The sequence below is a fragment of the Vicugna pacos genome, chromosome 18 (assembly GCF_048564905.1).
Source record: "Vicugna pacos chromosome 18, VicPac4, whole genome shotgun sequence".
In the NCBI taxonomy this organism is placed as follows: domain Eukaryota; kingdom Metazoa; phylum Chordata; class Mammalia; order Artiodactyla; family Camelidae; genus Vicugna; species Vicugna pacos.
Window position 1 is genome coordinate 21,761,189 of NC_133004.1, and position 22,812 is coordinate 21,784,000.

The window sequence follows — 22,812 nt, forward strand, 5'->3', positions numbered from 1 at the left end:
TAAAAAATCAACATGTCGACTTCCACATTCCTATGAGGTACAAAAACCTGCCTTTTAAGTTTATTCTTGGATTTATAATAAATAACATGACCTTAGTCTTTACCTCTATGAAGATTACCTTACAACATCTATCCCAATTCAGAAAATAGTCAATTTCCAAAGAGTCTAAATATTTAATTCTCTGGCCTAACTGCATTGTTCACTTTATTCATACAGCTAAAGAAACTCCTCAAACTGGGGTATTTCTTCTGGAATTAAATACTTGATAAGAAGTTTTTTAACAAACAGTCTACACCAGGCCAGGCAAGGGTGCTGAAGTCCCTGTGATCCCAGCCCGTGACCTGAGCACATGAGAAATGATGCCAGCAGACTAGGAGCGACCCCACACTGCCTTCTCTCCCAGGAACGGTGCTCCTGGGCACATGTGGAGACAAAAACGGTTCCCCACGGGGACCCTCTGCTTTAAAGTATGGTAGGACTTCAGGACAAAATCAGTGAGACGGGGGTAAAGGAGAGAAGTTAGAGGGATGCAAGACTCCGGCTGGGCCTCAGGTCGGGGTCTGGGTCCCAGCCCTCCAGATGCACAAACACGCAGGCGAGCACCGGGCCATGGAGCCCGGAGCCATGGAGGAGTCCCTCCAGGAGAGAGGGGAGCGAGCTGGGTAAGCACAGGTGGGCAGGGTTCGTGGCCGCGCCCCCACGGGAGCCAGTACACACAGACCAACCGAAAGCAGTTTAGAAATTCTTACATCTAATTAGTACTCCTCTTACCATGTTCCACCTAACAACCATGCCCTATTACCCAGCCCAGGTAAGGGCAGAGATGGTCATGCGGAGTCACTTCCAGCAGGGACACGGAAGGAGCACTTATCCTGGACCCCTGCCCACTCCCCGCCTCGTGGGCCTCCCCCAGCTCTGCTGCGGCCCCTCTTCCCCGCACAACTCAGGTCCAAAGGCCTTTAAGCAGGTCTTCCCACCTGAAACACTGTTCCCTAAAATCCGTTGCTTAAATGTCAACATATCAATCTTTCGACGCCGATTTCATCTCATTATTTCCGATTTCAGAGGTCAGTCCTGCCACAACCTCATCAACTCCAAACACTTCAGGCTGGCATTCCAGGCCCTCCACCAAGCAATGCCCCAAATCTCCAGGAACCCGCCTCCTCCCGCCCCAGCGTAGCAGGTCTGCTAAGGAGTTAAGTGCCCTGATCTGCTTGCATAAACCCACTAAACTGACGTTTATCCCCACTTCCTGTCTCAGACTTCCTCTGGTCCTTTCCTCGACATCTGCCTTTTGGTCCCATCAGGAAACAACAGGTCCCTTTCCCTCATCCCAGCTCTAAACCATCCTTACCCACAGGAAACCAGAAATCACACGAAATCAAACAATTGGGAGGCTAAGGGCTCTCATTATCTTCAGGCTCCCACAAACAACCTGTTCTAAACCCACTCCCAGATTGCAGGAAGGGGCCGGTACACTTTTTTACTTCCAGGCTTCCGTGTACAAATGTTTTAATCAAGAACACATCTTAGAGATCACTCTGTTCTAGTATATTTAAAACTGCTTTTCTTTTTATAAACAAGTAATAGTCCACTGTAATGGATAAGTAACTAGTGCCCAATCTGTTTCCAGCCTGGTGCTGTTAAAAATAATACTCCAAAGTGGTAAAGAGTTTGACACAATATTGTAAAATGACTATAACTCAATTAAAAAAATGTTTAAAATAAATAAATAAATAAAAATAAAAAACAGGAAAACAAAAAACCAAAAACCCCAAAGTGATAGAGTTATCTACTGCGTACTTACCCTTCAAGGAAGAAAGGAGATGCGGGAAAACATCCTCTTTCCACTATTTTGTGCAAAAGAAATACGGGAAGGATAAACCAGAACCTAATGAGACTGTGTGTCCGTCTCCTGAAGCTGCTGTGACACAGCACCACGGACAGGGCAGCTTACCACAGTCGAAAACCAAGGTGTTGGCAGGGCTGATTCCTCCTGGGGACTCTGACGGACAGCCTGTCCCCACTCTCTTCTGGCCTCTGAGTTGACCGCCATCCTTGACCCACCGCTGCCTCCCTCAGATCTCTGCCTTCATCATCACATGGCCTTCTCATCAGTGTCTCCTTCGTGTTCAAATTTCCCTCTTAAGGTCGCCTGTTACACTGGATTTGGGGCCCACTCTAATCTAATATGATTTCATCTTACTTACCTTATCTGCTAAGACCCTATTCACAAATAAGGTTACATTCACAGGTGCAGGCAGGGGAAGGACGTGAACATGTCTTTTGGGAGCACACAATTTAAGCAGTAAGAAACTGGCTGCTTACAAGGGACGTATGTTAGTTTCCTGGGGCTGCTGTGGCAAAGCACCACAGGCCGGGCAGCTGAGACAACAGAAATTTATCATCCCACAGTTTTGGAGGCTAGAAATGTAAAATCAAAGTATCGGGGAGACGGGACCTCTTCCTTACAGCAGAATTACAATTAGGAAATGTGTAAGGACGATGGAAACAGACAGTCGCCACCAGGCAAGCACTGTATTAGTTGTGACAGGTATAAATTGTTGATGGATGTTCACCAAAACAGAACATTTCCAGAATCTCGAAGTATCCCCATAAGACACTTCTTGATCTCAAAGAGAAAAACAGCACTTCACGGGGGAGAAAGTGGCAAATAACCCTGAACAAAGTGACCACAGTCAGCATCATCAGGAAAGAGACGTGTCCACACCCTGCAACCCCAGGTGGTGAGGGGGCGCCGCCTGCCTTCTGCTGTGTTCTTGCCAAAAAGACATCTTGATCTAATCACAAGAAAGCATCAGGCAAACCCAAGACAGGGAAATCCTCTAAACAACTGGCCGGTGCTCTTCAAAAGTCAAGGTCCTGAAGGACAAACACAGACAGAGGAGACCAAGGAGACATAAGGACAGGATGTAGGACCCTGGGGCAGCAAAGGACATCGACGAGACACCTGGCTAAATTCAGGTGAGAGTGACATGTTACTGAACAGTACTGTGTCAGTGCTATTTCAGTTTTCAATCACTATACCCCGGCTCTGTAAGAGACTAATACTAGGGGAAACCAGGAGCAGAGGAAGGGAAGCCTGTGTACTATTTTTGCAACATCTCTGTAGAGCGCAAACTATTTCAAAATTTTAAAAAGGATTCTAAGGAATATCCCTGTACATGTGTCATTTCATTTACGCACAAGTATACATCTGAGTAGACACTGAGAAGTGGAATCAAGTCCAAGGTTATGTGCAGTTTAAACTGTGTTCGATGCTGCCAAGACACTCTCTAGAGGCTGTGTCAGTTTACATTCCCACAGCGACTATGGGAGTATTACCCCACATTCCTGCCAGGATGGTACCACTATGAAACTTCTAGATCTTTGCCTACCAGTCAGATAAAAATTCTACTGTAGTTTCATTTACATTTCTCTTATTATGAGCAAGACTGAGCATCTACCCATATTTTAAAATACCTTCTATTTCCTTTTTTGTTAATAAACTGTTGATATCCTCTGATCATTTTCTACTATATATTTTTTCTTACTGATTTGTGAAGAACTCTTTATATATTAAGGAAATTAGTTTTGTTTGTAAAGGCCTTCCACATTCCAAGATTACATACAATTTTCCTATGTTTTATTTTTCCTATCCTTTTGTCTTTCCTCCCCAACTTAAGACTCAGAACACTTTTGAAAGGATTTAATATTTTGTTCATGATGGGAATAATGTAAGACCTCACAGTTGGGAAAAGGGAATAAGCAATCCGATATTTCCAACCAGGACTTTAAGACTTTCCATTATAATTCCAAGGTTATATTAATCAATAGCACTGTTAAAAGCAGATTTGATTTCAAGTTAACTGAACTTTCTACAATAATTTAAAAAAAAAACCAATAGTGTAATAAGTCTGCCTGAACCAGATACAAACATACTTCTGCACGGTATCTGTCTTCATGTTTTCCCCTACACCCTAGAGGAAAAACCACAAACCTCAGTGTCAGGCTACAATGTCTTAGTGTTAATCTGTTTAGTGGTCTGCGCTCACACAAAATGGGAAGCACTGATAGTATGAATCTGAACCACCCCCCTCACACACACACACTCACACCTGCCAGTGCTCATGCTGCTTCTTCTACCTGCAACCTCTTTCCACCTGAACTGCTTCAGGCAATTTGCTTTTTTTTTAAATTCTTTTGGGGGGGGGGTTAGGTTTGTTTGTTTGTTTATTTAATGGAGGTACTGGAGATTGAACCCAGGACCTTGTGCGTCCTACGCAGGCACTCTACCACTGAGCTATACCTTCCCCCTCCAAACTGCTTCAGGACCCAGCGTGAGGCCCCCTCTTCCACCAGGCCTCCCCATCACTGCGCCCCACACACAGGACACAATAATCTCTCCCTACGGTAAATTCAGAGCCCCTGCTTTCCATGCTGCTGATTTAGAACTGCTGTTATGAGCCAGCTTGTGGCATTTTTTCTATCACCTTTTTGTTAACATAATATCTCACCAAATTAGGGCAGGAACAGGCTAATATTCTTTAGTATCAAATTCTCGAAGGCAAGAACATCCATATTTCTCTGCATGCCAAAACATCTGAAACTTGTTTTTTAAACAATCATGAAACTTTTTATCAGCATAAACATCACTATGCTCAAGCAGAAGCACATCCGATTGGCCAACAGATGGCGTTAGTGGTCCTGCACGGCCATTGTAACTGGTGAGCAAAATTAAAAATGCAACTGCCAACAGGGGTGGCCAAGGAAGGCAAATGAGTGAAAACACACCGGGTGTGTTCTGTTCTTGTGCTTTGTTTTTGTTTGTTTGTTTGTTTGTTTGTTTTAAATCATCCACCTTTCCTATATTTCAGCCATAGTTCTTACTATGGTTTTCCTTCATAATGGAATCCTAAATGTACTTTAGATACAGACACATTTTTAATATTTTAAGCTGTGAGAAATACACTGATTGTTTCTCTGGAGTTATATATCCCAGACAGACACTCCCACTTCACAAGTGTGATAGGGACAAGAGTGATTTCACTTTTCATCTTTACTACCACCTCCTGTTTGGCTGAGGTATATCCTACCAACCAAACCTGTGGATGACAACCAGGACCTTAGGAACAACAGAAGGACCACATGAAGGCTCTGGAGCATCAACAAAAGCAGGCAGATTCTGGAGGAGAGTCGATACTCGGAAGAAGGGACAGCACAGAATGAGGGCGAGTTCAATGAAGGGTCACTAAAACTCCAAGAGAAAGCATGCACGATGTGCACTTTCTGGCCGGAAGAACCAGAGGAGAGATTTAGAAAACCACGGAGTCTGAAAAGTGAAGGGAGAAAACCCCAGAAAGGTGACTCAGAGAAAGGGAGCCCTAGTTTGGGGAATAAATTCTTCTAAGCCTGTGGCTGACCTCCTGAACTACACATGCGGGGAGCAAACTGCAAGCAGCCCAGTTAAGGATAAAAGAGTCAAACTGCTGCCTAAGAGAAAGTGTTTGCAGTTGGGGGCCAGCCACATTAATATCCACCTTTAAAATAACAGCTACTCTTCAAAGGAATATAACAGAATCCAGAGACTCCACAAGGCAACCACCTTAACGTCCAGGAGGCAATAAAAAGTTACCCGACACATAAACAGAAAAACGCAGCCCCTACTCAAAAGAAGTGTCAGTCAATGGAGACTAGTGCCAAGAAGACCCAGATTTTGTTATCAGAAGACAGGGGTCTTAAAACAGACATTATAACAATACTATATGACATAAGGTAAAATGCTCAAAATAAAGGATGAGGAATCTCAGAGACATAAACTATAATAGAAGAACCAAGTGGAAATTCTAGATATAGAAAATACAATCTCTGAAATTTTAAAATTAACTGAAAGCCTTAACAACCAAATGGAGACAACAGAAGAAAGCCTACGAACTTGAAAATAAATTGATAGAAATTATTCAGTGTGAAACAGAGAGAAAGAAAAAGATTAAAAACAAATGAATGTGGTCTCAGATATATGTGGGATAGGAGAATGAAGTTTCACATACATGTAACTGGAGTCTCAGAAGGAGAGCAGAACAAGAAACAGGGCAGAAAAAATACTTGATGAACTAATAATTTAAAAATTTCCCCAAAGTTGGTCAAAGACATTAAATAAATTCAGATTCAAAAAGTTCAATGAACCACTAGCAAGATAATATCAAAGAAAAACATGAAGGCACATCATAATCAAACTGCTGAAAACCAAATAAAAAGAGAAAATCTTGGAAGCAACCAGAGAGCACATTACATGGGGGAACAATAATTTGAATGACAGCTAACTCTTCATCAGAAATAATGGAGGCCAGAAGACAATGGTACAACATCTTTAAAGCCTTCAACAGCACTGGAAGACCCGCACTGGAAGAAACACTACAGTTCTTCAGGCTGAAAGTAAATGGTATCAGGTGGAAATTTGGATCTTCAAAAAGGAATGTAGAGCATCAGAAATGACAGCATAGGTAAACAGAAAAGAATTTTTCTCCAATTTCTTTAAAATATATACAACAGTTTAAACCAAAAATTAAAATATCATCTAGTGGGATTTATAACATACATACATGCAATACATATGAGAAACAAGGTGGAGAGAGGAAACACACCTATATAATTGCAAAGTTTTTACAGTTTATATGGTATATTACAATACTAATTCTAAACAAACTGAAAAGTTAAGGAAAAACATTGCATTCTCCAGAGTAACCAATAAAAAATGAAGCAGAGTATGGCTAAAAAAGCATCAGGGTGGAATTCTAAAAAATATTTAAACATAAATATTTACCTGATCCAAAAGAATGCAAGAAAGGTAGAAGAGAGGTAGAGATAAATCTGACTATATCAATAATTAATTTTAAGTCAATGGACTAAACACTCTGATTATAAGGCAAAGATTGTCAGAATTGATAAAGCAAGACTAATTATATGCTGTCTATAAAACAATCACTTTAAATATAAAAACATATATACACTGAAAGTAAATGAATGGAAAAAGATATACCATGCAAAAAGTAAGCATAAAAAGGCTGGCGTGGCCATATTAGATGAGACAAAGTAGACTGCAAAATAACAAGTATTACCAGAGAAAAAGAATATATCAGAATGATAAAAGATATAAGTCATCAAGAAAACTCAGTCACAAATCTGTCTGCCTAATAACAGTTTCAAAAATAAATGAAGTTAAAACTGAAAGAATTAAAAGGAAGAAGAAACAAATGCATGATTATTGTCAGAGATTTTGACACTCCTCTCAATGAATGACAGAACCAAGAAATAAATCAGGACACAGATCGTCTGAACTACAGTATGAAACACTTTTGCTTAAAGGATATTTATAGAGTACTGTACCCAACAACTGCAAACTACAGTTCTTATATGGGATATTCATGAAGACAGACCATAAAGTGGGCCGTAGTCTCAATAAATTTAAAAGGAATGAAATCATAAAGAGTAAGCTCTCTGAATATAACAGAATTAATTTAGAATCAATAATAATAAAATATATAGGAGTCCCCAGGTATCTGGAAATTAAACAACATATTCTAAATGATCCATGGGTCAAAGAAGAAATCACAAGGGAAGTTAGGTAATATTTCATACTGAATGATAATGAAAATGCAATATATTAAAAGTTGTGGGGAGAAACTCATAGCAGGAAACTTACAGCTTTAAATGCTTATGTTAGGAAATAAGTCTAAAACCAATGGCCTAAGGTTTCACATTAGAGAAAAGCACAAAGTCAACCCAAATACAGGAGAAGGGAGGAAATGACAAAGAGCAGAAATCAATAAAATAGACAATGGGTAAACAATGGGAAAAATTAACAATGCCAAAGTTGATTCTTGAAAAAGATCAACAAAACTGATAAGCCCCCAGCTAGACTCATCGGGAAGAAAAGGACAACACCCATTACCAACACCAGGAGTGAAGGTGGGGTCATTGTCACAAGTTCTACAGGCATTAACAGGGCAATAGGGAAACATTATGAACAGAATTATGTCAGGAACTTTGACAACTTAGGTAAAATGGACAAATTCCTTGGAAAAAAAATTTATCCAAAGTGACAGATGAAACAGAAATTCTGAATTGCTTTATATCTAATAAAGAAATTAAATTTGTCTGCAAAAAAATATTTCTAAATAAAATTCTAGGCCCAGAATTTCTACTGAAGTCAAAATATCCATCATATAAGGAAGAAATAACACCAATCTTGCACAAAGTTTTAGAAAATAGAAAAAGGAATTATTTCAAGTTTTATAAGGACAGCATAACCCTAACATCAAAACCTAACAAAGACATTATACACACACATACAATAAAAATAATATACCGATATCCCTCATGGATACAGACATAGAGGTCCTTGCCAAAATATGAGCAAGTAAAATCCATTAATATATAAAAATGATGCACGTCATGACCAAGCCAGTTTATCTCCAGGATGCAAGGCTGGGTTAGCACTACAGGCAGAGCTCAGAGATCCTGCAGGTTCAGTCCCAGACCATTGCAATAAAGCAAATCACACGAATTTTTTGGTTTCCACATATACAAGTTATGTTTACACTATACTATAATCTATTAAGTGTGCAACAGCATGTCTTTAAAAAATACATACCTTAATTCAAAAATACTTTACTGTTAAAAAAATGCTAACCATCATCTGAGCCTCCAGCGAGTCGTAATCTTTCTGCTGGTGGAGGGTCTTGCATCAAGGTTGATGGCGGCTGACTGATCACAGTGGTGGCTGCTGAAAGTTGGGGTGACTGTGGCAATTTCTTAATCTAAGACAATGATGAAGTTTGCCACATCAATCTCTTCCTTTTACAGAGGATTTCTCTGTAGCATGCAATGCTGTTTGATAGCATTTCACCCACAGTAAAACTTCTTTCAAAATCGGAGTCAGTCCTCTCAAATGCTGCTGCTACTTTATCAACCAAGTTTCTGTCACATTCTAAAGCCTTTGTCGTTATTTCAACGTCTTCACCAGCAGAGTCCATCTCAAGAAACCACTTTCTTTGCTCACCCATAAGAAGCAACTCCTCATTCGTTACAAGTCTTATCATGAGATTGCAGCAATTTCGGTCACAACTTTAGACTCCGTTTCTAATTCTAGTTGTCTTGCTATTTCCGCCACATCTGTGGTTACTTCCTCCACTGAAGTCTTGACCCCTTCAAAGTCATCCAAGAGGGCTGGAATCAGCTTCTTCCAAACTTCAGTTAATGTAGATATTTAAACCTCTTCCCATGAATCATGCATGTTCTTAATTCTTTCCAGAAGGTTTTCAATGGACTTTGCCCAGATCCATCAGAGGAATCACATCCATGGCAGCTATATAGCCTTATGAAATTTCTTGAGGAACTGAAAGTTGAAATTATTCCTTGATTCATGGGCTGCAGAATGGATGCTGTGTTAGCAGGCATAAAAACATGAATCTCACTGTCTATCTCCATCAGAGCTCTTGGGTGACCAGGTGCATGTCGATGAGCAGTAATATTTGAAAAGGAATCCTTTTTCTGAGCAGTAGGTCGCAAAGCTGGCTAAAATACTAAATATCTGTAAACAGATGTGCTGTCATCCAGGCTTTGTTGTTCCATTAATAGAGCACAGGCAGAGTAGGTTTAGCATCATTCTTAAGGGCCATAGGATTTCTGGAATGGTAAATAAGCACTGGCTGCGTTTCAAAGTCACCACCTGCATTAGCACCTGACAAGAGAATCATCCTGTCCTTTGAAGCCAGGCATTGACTTCTCCTCTCCAGCTATGAAAGTCTCAGATGGCATCTTCTTCCAATAGAAGGCTGTTTCCCCTACATTGAAAATCTGCTGTTTGGTGTGCCCACCTTCATTATCTTAGCTAGATCTTCTGGATAACCTGCTGCTTCACCTCACATTTCTATGCTATGGAGACAGCTTCTTTCCTTCAACTCATGAACCAACCTCTGCTGGCTTCAAGCTTCTCTTCTGCAGCTTCCTCATCTCTCTCAGCCTTCACAGAATTAAAGAGAATGAGGGTCTTGCTCTGGCTGTGCCTTACAGGAATATTGTGTCTGGTTAGATCTTCTATCCAGACCACTAAAACTGCCTCCACATCAGCAACAAGGCTGTTTTGTTTCCTTTTCATTCATGTGTTCATTGGACACATTTCGGGGTGGGGGGTAACTAGGTTTACTTATTTATTTAGAAGAGGTACTGGGGAATTGAACCCAAGACCTTGTGTATGCTAAGCATGTGCTTTACCAATTGAGCTATACCCTCCCCCTGGACAAACACTTTTAATTTCCTGCAAGAACTTTTCCTTTGCCTCCACAACTCGGCTAACCAGCACAAGAGGCCCAGCTTTCAGTATGTCCTGGCTTTGGACACACCTTCCTCATGCAGTGTAATCATTTCTAGCTTTTGATTTAACGTGAGAGGCATTGTGACTTCCTTTCACTTAAAGACTCAGAGGCAGGATACTGTAGGTTTGTTAACTGGCCTAACTTCAGCACTGTTGTGACTGAGGGAATAGGGAGGCCCGAGGAGGGAAAGAGGGATAGGGGAATGGCCGAGTGGTGGAACACACAACATTCATCGATTAAGTATGCCATCTTACATGGGTGTGGTTTGGGGGTGCCCCCAATCACAAGAGCAGCATCGGAGGTCACTAACCACAGATCATCATAACAATAAAACCATAATGCCGAAGTTTGAAATACTGGGAGACAGAGACATGAAGTGAGCAAATGCTGCTGGAAAGATGGTGCTGACAGATTGCTCGACCCAGGGTTGCCACAAACCTTCAATTTGTAAAACACGCAGTCTCTGTGAAGTACACCAAAGCAAAGTACAATACAACGAGGTAGGCCTGTAGACAGTCAATACAATTAACTCTACCTACGAAATAGTAACAGCAAAAGAAATGGTACTAATGGACCTGGAATGAAGGAGCAACTGAGAGCACAGGTACTGGATCTCACTGCAGAGGGCAGGCCCACCTGGAGGAGGCAGCAGACCTTCCATATTCTAAAAGGTCGTCGCCACTGTGAAATGTGGGGCAAGATTCTCAGAATTTGAATTTTTCAAAAGAAATAAGAAATTCAAATATTGATGTCAAATCTAACTTTAAATGTTTGCAATTATGTTTTAAAAAATGTTTGGACTGAACAAAATTTGTTCATAGCCAGAATTAGCCTGCAGTTGCTAATCTGCAACTCTTTTCTAATCTGGAAAATGAAGCTTGTGAGAAAGTTTACCAACAAAGAGAGAAACAGTAATCCTTCAAAAGAGAGGCTCTTATTCTCTTTTGGTAGAAACGAGTCAGGAAACAACTTTCATAGAAAAAGGAGAGGATCTTTAGGATCCTGGGGTCAACACAGGTTGGCAAATGTTTTCTGCAAAGGGCCAGACAGTAAATGGTTTAGATTTTTGAGCTGTGTTGCTTGATTCTGCTGATGTAGCAGGAAAGTGATCACAGAAAACAACTGGAAGAATGGGCATATCTGTGTTCGGCTGAAACTTTATTTACAAAAACAAGCAGTAAGTCTGGTTTGACCCATGGGCCTTCATTTGCAGAACCCTGGGGTAATTCATAAAGGAAAGACTGGCATGCAGCGAAATGAAAATCACAATTGAAACATTGCCTTGCGATCATCAAATTGATGAAGATTTAAAACCTCTGGAAACCCTCACCAGTGGGGAGGAGGAAGGGGGAGGGGCAAGATGGAGGTGGAGGATTAAGAGGTACAAACTATCAGGTATAAAATAAGCTACCAGGATGTACTGTACAACATGGGGAATATGGCCAATATTTTATAATAACCATAAATGGAGTATAACATTTAAAAATTATGAATCACTACATTGTATATTGTAACATATAATATTGTACATCAACTATACTTCAATTTTAAAAAATGATATTGTAGAAATAAAAAGAAAAATAAACAAATGGGACCTAATTAAACTTAACAAGCTTTTGCAGAGCAAAAGAAACTATAAGCAAAACAAAATGACAACCTACAGAATGGGAGAAAATATTTGCAAAAGATGAGACTGACAAGGACTTAATTTCCAGAACATATAAACAGCTCACACAACTTCATAAGAAAAAAAACAAACAACCCAATCTCAAAATGGGGAGAAGACCTAAACAAGAATTCTCCAATGAAGACATACAAATGGCCAATAGGCACATGAAAAAATGCTCAATATCACTTATTATCAGAGAAATGTAAATCAAAACTACAATGAGGAATCACCGCATACCAGTCAGAATGGCCATCATTCAAAAAGTCCATGAACAATAAATGCTGGAGAGGCTGTGGAGAAAAGGGAACCCTCCTACGCTGTTGGTGGGAATGTAGTTTGGTGCAGCCATTATGGAAAACAGTATGGAGATTCCTCAAAAGACTAAAAATAGACTTACCATATGATCCTGCAATCCTACTCCTGGGCACATATCCAGAAGGAACCTTATAAATTCAAAAGGATACATGCACCCCAATGTTCATAGCAGCACTATGTACAATAGCCAAGACACGGAAACAACCTAAATGTCCATCAACAGATGACTGGATAAAGAAGTTGTGGTATATTTATACAACAGAATACTACTCGGCCATAAAAAATGATAAAATAATGCCATTTGCAGCAACATGGATGGCCCTGGAGAATTTCATTCTAAGTGAAGTAAGCCAGGAAGAGAAGGACAAATACCATATGATATCACTCATATGTGGAATCTTAAAAAAAAGACAAATGAACTTATTTACAAAACAGAAACAGACTCACAGACATAGAAAATCTACTTATGGTTACCAGAGGGGAACGGGGTGGGAAGGGATAAACTGGGAGTTTGAGATTTGCAGATACTAATTACTATATATAAAATAGATAAACAACAAGTTTATACTGTACAGCACATGGAACTATATTCAATATCTTATAGTAACTTATGGTTAAAAAGAATATGAAAACAAAAAAATGTATGTTCCTATATGACTGAAGTATTGTGCTGTACACCAGAAATTAACACAATATTGTAAACTGACTATACTATAATAAAAGTATATTAAAAATATGATATTGTAAGATAAATACATTAAAAAAAAAAAACCTCTGGAAACTCCAAGTGTCAGTGAGGATGAGGCAGTGGGAACTCTCACAGAGTTGATGGAATGTAAATCCAGACCAACTTTGAAAAAGTCACAATTTTATAGTAAAAACACACACTGTAAACCCGGCAATTGCACTCTAGTTATGAACCCTAGAGAAATGCATCGGTGCCTCCATGAGGCAGGAGGCCTGCACAAGGAAGTGCACTGTGCCTCATTTATAAAAGCCCCAACTAAAACTACCAGGATGGCTGTGCCTGGGAAGCGGGCTAAGTGCCAGTACGTTTGCACAATGGACTATTCCTCAGCCGTGACGTGGATAAACCCTACAGGTGCTGCTGCCTCACTGAGCTGTACCTGCAGTTCATGTACTTTCTGATGTGTATCTTATTATCGAACACACACAGGATCCCACCTAACACTCACCAGACTCGCAAAGATTAAAAAGTCTGAGAAGACCAAGCACTGGTGTGAGTGTGGGGCAAAGGGGACTTCTGTTGTCTCCTGGTGGGGTCCCCAGAAACGCATCACCGAATAAGCTGGAGCATATCACATCATCCAACACTATACAGAATGAGGTATACGTCAGGAATTCTACATAAAGAAATGAAGGTGTATTAACACAACAAAATAAGCAGGGACAATTAATGAACGTTATCATGGATAAAGCTTAGAAAGCATAATGTGGACTCAAGAAAGCAAAGTCACAGCAGAATATACACAGTATGATTTCAATAAATTGTGTGTATACATATACATACATATGTGTTTATACATATACACAGGCAGAAATAAAGAGAAGGGAATAAAACCCAGAAAATTCAAGTCAGCAGTTACCTCCGGGAGAGAGAGGATGCATCAGAGAGGGGCACACAGTGCCTTCGAGGGACTAGTCATTTCTATTTCTTAAATGTCACTTGATGCTTCTTTTAAAAACTGCACATACGCATTATACGTGCATTCCTTTTCAAGTGGAACGTATTTCACCAAAAGAAGAGAAAGGAAGGAAGGCAGGCAGGCAAGCTCTGGTGGGGGGGACTTGCCGCCAGCTTCAACCCCCTCTGGGTCACTCTGAACTTGCAAACAGAGAGATGTACACACAGCCTCTGGGAACCCAGCCTGACTAAGCAGAGGAGCTTCCCGTGTGTGGCCTGTGGGGGCGACATGGTCAGGTACTGGGTGTCCTTGACGCCCACCGCAAAGGGGAGTATAAGCCCGAGGTGTAGCCCAGCCTGCAGGTTTGAGGTGAAGGCAGTTGCAGGAGAAGGGAATGGGGCAGGGTCTGGCAGGCCCAGCACAAGTCAAGGCCCCTCGTGGGCATTCTGCTCCAATTCTAACCACGGGTAATCTTCACCAGCTCAAAGGAAGGGAGAGAAGTTGACAGGACTGCACTGTGTTGCTTTCAGCAGTAACTTTCAGACAGTATTTCTGGTAACCCAGCGGGGAAACCACTTATGGCAGCCGGAAATGGCTTGAGTCCTGGGGAAGGTGATTTGGCCATATTGGTCAAGGTTACAAGTGCACGTACCTTCTAATCTGGCAATTCCATTTTGGGACTTTATTCTATGGATACAGCTGAACCTGTGTATTAAAAAAGAGATTAAAGGCCATACATTATACCAAATGCCTGGAAACTACCCAAGCATCCGTCAACAGAGGACTAATAAACTCTGGTGCCTCTCAACATGGGACCACTACTATGATGTGGCTATTTGGAAAAAAACAAAACAAGGAAACTCTATGTACTGATAGAGCAAGCTCTCTAATATCTATTATCTGAACAACAGAATATGGAGAAGTATATATCCCTGCAGAAGAAAGACGTATATCTGTACATACTGTACGCATAGAAACACCGGAGGCTGTAGAATAATTGTGATGACCTATGAAAGGGGGGGCAGGGAAACGGAGGAGAGGGGGACCAAGCTGAGAGCAAGACTTCTTACTGTATACCTTGTTTATCTAACAATTAATAGTTAATTTTTCAAAACAACAAATTCTAAGAAAATGTGGCTGTCACAAAAGGGCTAGCCCCTTCCCACCATCAATGTCAGGGTCATGAGAAGGCCCCGTAAAAGACACAGCAAATAAGGATCCAATGTAGAGGACCCCCATGAATCAGCGGCCAATGACCAGGCTGAGGGGTCATCAGTAGAAGGTCAGTAAATACATTACATACATAATAGAACACTCTAAAACACAGAAAAGTGAGGCAAATACAGGTGTAAAGCACTCTGATGCTGAATTACCTCTAAGATTTATTAAGAAAAAACCTGGTCCAGAACAGGGTTTTGCCTATGTCACCACGGTGTTTAAATACACATGTGTGTGTGCACACACATCTATTGTCTCATAAGCCAAGCTTATCTCTGTGACGACACCCAGGAAATGGGCTTCGGGGGCTGCCACCAGGAAGGGAACTGGTGGCTGAGGGTAGCAGGTGAAGAGATATGCTTTTCACTGCACACACCTTGTATCCTTTGAATTGTGCTATGTGTATCCATAACCCATTTACAAAATAACCTATTTATAAGACTATAGGCAAAAATTACCCAATTACAAGAAAAATTTAAAAAATTTAGTAGGGACATAAAACACATTTACAAAGGGATATAAAAAGCTTGGGGAAATGTCCTTGAATAGTTAGAGTAAATATTTAAAGGTATCAATTATCTAAATTAGTCTATATTTTTAACATGATCCTACTGAAAATTCAAATAGGACTTTTTTTTAACTATTCAATCTAATTCTAAAATTCATATGGAAAAATAAAAGTACATAAATAGCCTAGAAATTTTTGAAAAACATGAGGAAATACTATTATAAAATATTAAAGCACATGAATTGAAAGCCACAGTATTAAAATTAATTTCCTCCCTCACTTATTAAAACAAATTCAAGATGGACTATAAAGTGAAAATAAAAGCTAAAAGTACTAAAAGAAATTGTAAGAGATTTTACAAACCTTGACTGAACTATAATTCATCCAGTTAAAGTGTACGAGTCAATGTTTTTAGTGTATTTACAAAATCATCATCACTATCTAATTCCAGACCAGTATCACCCCAGACAGAGAGTCCATACACATTAGTAGTCACTCCTCATTCTCCCTGCCCCCAGCTCCTGGCAACTACTTTCTGCCTCTATGGATTTGCCTATTCTGGACGTTTCACATAAACAGAAGCACACTATATGTGGTCGTTTGTCTGTGACTTCTTTCACTTAACATGTTTTCAAGATTCATCCACATTGCAGCACACAGCACACCTCACTCCTCTTTATGGCTGAATAATATCAATTGTATGGATAGACCACATGTTTATCCACTCATCAGCTGATGGACAATTGGGCTGTTCTTGCTTTTTGGCTCTTATGAATAATGCTGCTATAAATACTGGTATACATGTTTCTGTGTGGATATGTCTTAAATTCTCTTGGGTGTAAATCTAGGAACGGAACTGCCGGGGCAAATGGTAATTCTACGTTTAACCGTTTGAGGAGCTGCCAGACTGCTTTTCAAAGTGCTGCCCCATTTAATGTTCCTGCCAGCAGTGCGCGAAGGTTCTAATTTCTCCACATCCTCGCCAATGCTTGTGCTACTGCCCGTGTTTTTTATTACAGCCACCTGGGTGGGTGTGATGCGGTATCTCATTGTGGTTTTGGTCCGCATTTCCCTAAGTAAGGGCTAATGATATTGATCATCTTGAGATCTTTTTTCCCAATGGTTTAAGAGTGAGTAAACTAAACAAGACACATAGCCCAAGAACCATAAATTTATGGACCACATAAAAATTAAAGTCAATAAAGTAGACCTTAAAAGAAAACCAGCTGTAACTCTGTGATGTGATGGATGCTAACTAGACTTATTGTGGTGATAATTTCACAGTATATACGAACATCAAATCATTGTTGTACAACTGAAACTAATATGTTAGATGTCACTTATACCTCAATTAAAATCTAAATTTTAATGAATAATAACAATGAGCAATAACCATACTAAAAAAATTTAAAGTAAATAGGCAAACACACTAGGGGAAAAAAAGGCTGAAACACATGACAGAGGGCTAATTCCCTTAATACAGCAAGATCGCTTACAGATCGACAAGAAAAAGGCCAACGGTGCAAAAGAAAAATGGCAATTCACAAAAATGATAAACATCAATGGCTCTGAATCACAGAAAAAGATGTGTGACCATATTCATAACTAAAGAAATACCTTTAAAACAAGATTGCATTTTCATTACCAGCCTGACAAAAGATTTTTAAAATACTGTTATGCCAGCACTGGTGAAGGTGTGAGAAATTGTTGGTGGGACTCCTTGTGATTTAAAAAAGTTAAGCCTGGAAACAACCTAAAAGTCCATCAGGAGAGGGTTAAATACAGGAAGGGCACACCCCGTGGAACACCAGAGCTCTGTGCATCTGGATACAGCATGGGAGACGTGTAAGGGGCAGACCACATATGGCCTGTGCCCGGAGTGATGGTGGCACATTGGTCACTGCAGGGGCTTTTTCTGGCACCACTGGGCAGTGAGCTGGGAGTCAGGGTTGAAGATTTTTTCCTGGTAGCAGTCTGTTCTGGAAACCACCACTATGTTCTCACTAACACAAATGTAGAAAGAAGTTTTCTCAGGAAACTCCTAGGAAGTTAGCTTTAACTCTAACTCAACACCTAGTCTCACTAACTGCCCAAATCTCTATCTGTGGAGTCAGGCACCAGGACGAAGTGGCACTATTCTAACCGGACCGCTCGAGGGCACCCCCCCAGTGCGGCCCCTGCCTCCCTGCAGTCCGTCCAATCTGCTAGCCTGTTTCTGCCTCAAGACCCCGGCACCAGACGCTCCTTCTGCTGGAAATGGCCTTCCCTGGGACCCTTCACCTCCTTCCAAGCTTTGCTTACACACCACCTTGCACAGGAGGCCTTCCCCAACCATCTCAGTTCCCACTTCTATCGCAACCCTCTTCCGGCTTCGGTTTCTACTCATTGCATAGCCATGTGGCATGGACTTGTCTGCGTCTGACCCCAGTCTACCTCAGGGCCACAGAGGGCCAGGAATCCTGTCCATCTCGTCCCCTGGGGGTCCCACAGCAGACACTTCAGATGTTTAAGGAAGTGATGCTGCCACACGACGGAGCAGGTGTACCAGTGGGTGGGACCATCTCCTACCTGCATTTCTCCCACGATCCTGGTGGAGTCGGAGCAGACCCCTGTTAAACACGGGGTCATTTTCTCAGAAGATACAGCCAACGTGACACAAAGTGTTTCTCAGAATGCGGGTCAAGATTGTTGATTATGCAACCAATTCAGTGGGTTAAGTCAGAATTTTCTTTTAAATCAAATGCAAAGTAAAAGAACGTATAGCATAGTAAGGGTAAGTATTTACAGAAGAACTCTTTCAGCTAAGTAAGCACACACAGTTGTACAGTGTACATGTACGTGTATAGCAGGTTATGATGTGAATGCTTTTCTTAGTGGAAGCACGTGACAAAAACAGTTTGAAATTCACTCATCTAATACCAATCTAAACATTTCTAAGCCAAAGCTTCAGGTACCGTAGAAAAAATTTTTAAAGAAGTTTACTTGTAAAGTTTAAAATTCTGTAATGAAAAGGAGAATTAATTCTCTCCCCCAAAGGGAAAATATGATACTGGAAAAATTGTAGTTCTTTGGAATGTAGCCTCTAGCTTTTTTTCCAGAACACCTCCAATTATTTCCCCATAGTTTTATGCTTGTACGCATGAAATGCTCTGCTTTTCAATAAGTCAACTCTGAGAGCTTCATTCTCTCTCAACTTCCCCCAGAGCCACAGGTTAGCTATTCACACCTGAAATTTCTCCAAACATTTTGTTTCTTAAGTTCTGCCATCGCTTGGGTAAGATTTGTGTTAAGTACATCAATATTCTAGACAGAAAGCTCTTCACTTTCTATTATATCCAATAAAGCTTTGTAGTCCCTCAAAATTTCCTAAGTTCTTACCTCTGGCATTGCCGAACATGTTCACTGTTTCTCAAACCTTACTGTGTTTCACAGCCTGTTCTAATCCTTTTGTCCTAAGCTGTACCAACACTCCAAGAAACAACAACTCTCTGAATACAAAGAAACTTAATAAATCAAAAGGGAGGGGCAACTCTGAACAGTCAAAATATGGGACATGAAATCGACATGCCAAGCTTCAGCTATACAAAAATGTTTATGTCCAAGCTCAAAATTCTCCTCTTTTAAAACATTCGCCAGCAAGTTTCATGATCTAGTTTCCCAACCATCATCTGAAAATGGAGAGGAGGAGGGACCCCGGCTTCAGAGGCCTGGTAGGTTAAAATGGGAGTAAAGTAAAAGAGGCTAAAAACACAAATACTCAAGATGTGGTTTCAGTGTGGGGCACCTGATAGACAAAGGAGTCGTCACAACCCAGTGGTCCTGCAGGGGCCTGTGGATTAGAACAGAAGACCATAAACTAACATTCACAACGACCCCGAAAACATCAAAGGAAGGTTCAGTTATGTTCCTTTTAATGATTAAGTCTTCCAGAAAAGACTTCTAATCATAATGGTTAAAACAAAATGCTTTACTACTTCACAAGTCAGTTTCATGGAAAATTCCCCCAGGCACTCTGTTCCCTGTAAACGTCGGAGTACAGTGAGCGTAAACTCCAGTGACCATGCGCCTTCTTCATTCCTCCTCTGCAGCACACAGCCGGACCTCGCTGCCCAGCTCCTTGGGGAAGACTTGCACCTTTCTGTATGTTCTGAACAACATTCCTGTACAGCCTGCTCTTTTAAAACATGGTATTCATTTTGGCTATCTCACAATTTTCAGTATTCTAATCACATCTCTTGGTTATACAGCTGCTAAATATCCAAGCCATTCCTTCAAAATTAGTTACTACAGCCACAACTCAGCTACACTTGCATTCAATTTACCTGATCTGCAGGCATAAAAGCAGGTGGAGTCACGCCCCCAAGTGGACGCTGGTTCTCCAGGCCACAACTTCCATTGTCTATAATTTCTAGTGGCTTTGGCAGAAATACCAGCCATATCAGAAATAAACACCCTGAAATCTACCTTTACTAAATGCTAGAACTATGGGGAAGTCCCTGTGTGGACTAAGCAAACAGCAGCTTCCTAGTAAAAGGCAAGTGTTCTATATCAACACTGAGCAGAATGGTGTTTAAGAGAAATTCTAGCTGCCTCCACTGAGGGCATCAAGGATGCAATCCAAGAACACCCTCTGGCTTTGAATTTAAAGCATCTCACTTGAGGGTGAACCGGATATAGTTTCACTGATCCCGAGTCAGTATTTTGGTTTGAGACAAGCAAACACCACCACTGGCCTCAGTAATAACCTCCTCTGTTCTGTTATGACCTGGTATTTCACATCTAGGGAACGAGAACTGTTAGTTTTCCTTCAATGTTTACTCATCAACCTGACTTCCCTCCTCTTCAAGCTGCATTCCCTCTGTTCTTGTCCAGGGGGAGCAAAACACTCGGGGATCTTCCTTTCGTCTTAGTTCTGATCAAATACTCAGCCAGTAACTAATAAGGCCTTTACTAACCTATTACACTTGGGTTGGTCTGATCTTTGGCAGACAACTCGGATAACTCAGGCCCCTCATCCTAACCAAGTGTCCCACTGCCAAAGGGCCACCTGGTGCCTCTTGGACAGCTGGCCACACATCCCTCCTCTGTCCATGTGCTTCTCTGATGCCGGCCCTAAGTCCCAGCACCGTGGTTTATGTAGTTGGCACTGACATTCAGCGTCTAAGCAAGCAGTTAACCATCAAAACCTTTATTGCCATGTTACATTAGCAACACGAATAGCTGCTTTAACGAGAGAGTGAAATCTGACTGGCAAGTGCTACTCCCCTCCATCCTGGAAAGAACAGCCTGGCAACACCAGAAATTTTCCTGAATTCTTGTACAAGAAGTGTGAGGGCAGAAATTAAATAGCATGCCCCCTACCACCCCCGTGAGAGCAGAGGGAGGAAGCAAAATAAATCAACAAAATGATGAAAGTACTAAATGGGAATCTGCAGTAGGACAGGGTTCAGGTGGGGCTCGTTCTGGAGAATGAAACAAACCTGCAATGCTTCTTGGCCCTATGACAGAGAAAGCTCACTCCTGTGACCTTTCTGGTGCTTGGAGTGGACTCCCCACCCCTTACAACTCTCCCTTCCAAGGCAGAAAATTCCAGCAAAGCCCCTAGCTTACAGAGAACAGAAAAGGCAGAAGACGTTAATTCAAGCACCAACCAGGCCTACAGAGGCTGCCTCACGATCTCGTTCTTGCGATGCCAACTGTGAGAATAAGAGCATCCAGAGTAATTAGGAAACACGGCTCAGAGCTGTTGTGGTCACTGCTGTCACCCAGCCATGCAAAATGACCAACCCAACACCCCACCTGCCTTACAACACAGTCACATTTGCTTCTGGAGACTGAGTCTGTCGTTGATTTTTCGGGGTCATATCTCGTCTTTGGGAGGTAGGTAGCTTTCTTATTTGTCTACCAGCAAATCAGCAACTTCTGATACTTGCTGGATCTCTGGTGGAAAGACTTGATGGCAGTTTATATTTTTATTTGCAACATTATGTTTTCCAGATTATTCAAGTTCTGATATCCACACTCCCCATAATGAATAACTAAATTTTACCAAGGGAAGGGATTACTTGTTGGTTGAAATACTGTTTGTCCCCAACTACCAGTCAACTCAAGCTTCAAGAAGAGACATTATCTGTCTCTGACATCTGTAATCTGCCACCAGGTCCTGAGGGCACGTGAAGTCAGGTGCATGTGGTTGTGGTCCTCAGAGAGACTGCAGCTGGCTTCTCCAAACACTGGCCCAGGCCCAGCACTCTGACTATCCTGATTACAGACCGATGTGGTCCCAACCCACAAGTTTACATCTAACAGAAGAGAAAGGACGTAATTTTTAGCCTCATTCACCCTCACTCCCCTATACTCCTAGTTTCTTGTCAAACCAAATTATTCAAAAGCACCCCCTTACCCTGCACCTAATGTTTTCAAGACTTGGCCCAAATATCCTCTCTTCTGTGAAACTTGAAAAACAGTCAACCACATGTTTCTATTCTCTGATACACCACATATGCCTCCAACGTTGCCCAGCATACTGCCTGGCAGCCATGTGTTCCCACTAACCTATGACCCAAAGGCAGGGCCATACCACCTTGGAAGTTCCAGAGGGCCTTCTAAATATATTTGCTGAATAAACTAAGTAATGAGCAAAAGTGAAAAATAAAACGTCTGCAGTCAGAGACTCTATCCCACAGAGATATTCTATGTGCAAGAAGCGCTAGGATGATGGTGACCTGAGGTCGGAGTCCTGGATGTGAAGCCAAGCACAGGCTGAAAACTGGACAATACCTTCCCAGGAAAAGAGAAAAAAAAAATACAGGAGAATTCTGAATTTTCTATATAGGTGAATTCTACTACAACCACATTCTCTTCCCCCCAATGCATAAGACATATTCTTGGCTAGATTCACCTGTCACTCAATCCATCCAAACAACCATATATTCACCCTTATACACACAGGTGACAATGTCAAAGGCATCTGCAATACAGAGAGCTTTCGAGAACAGATTTAGTGTCTCAGATTCAAGAAATGACTACTTGAACCACCGTGACAAACTGCAGAAGGAGAAGATACAGATTATAAAGGGA

General features: G+C 41.2%; 1 protein-coding gene across 1 annotated transcript in view; it reads right to left on the bottom strand.

Moving 5' to 3' along the window:
- Positions 1 to 22,812, bottom strand: part of TRAP1 (TNF receptor associated protein 1) — a 48,787-nt gene that overhangs the window by 23,757 nt on the left and 2,218 nt on the right. The window lies entirely within an intron of this gene.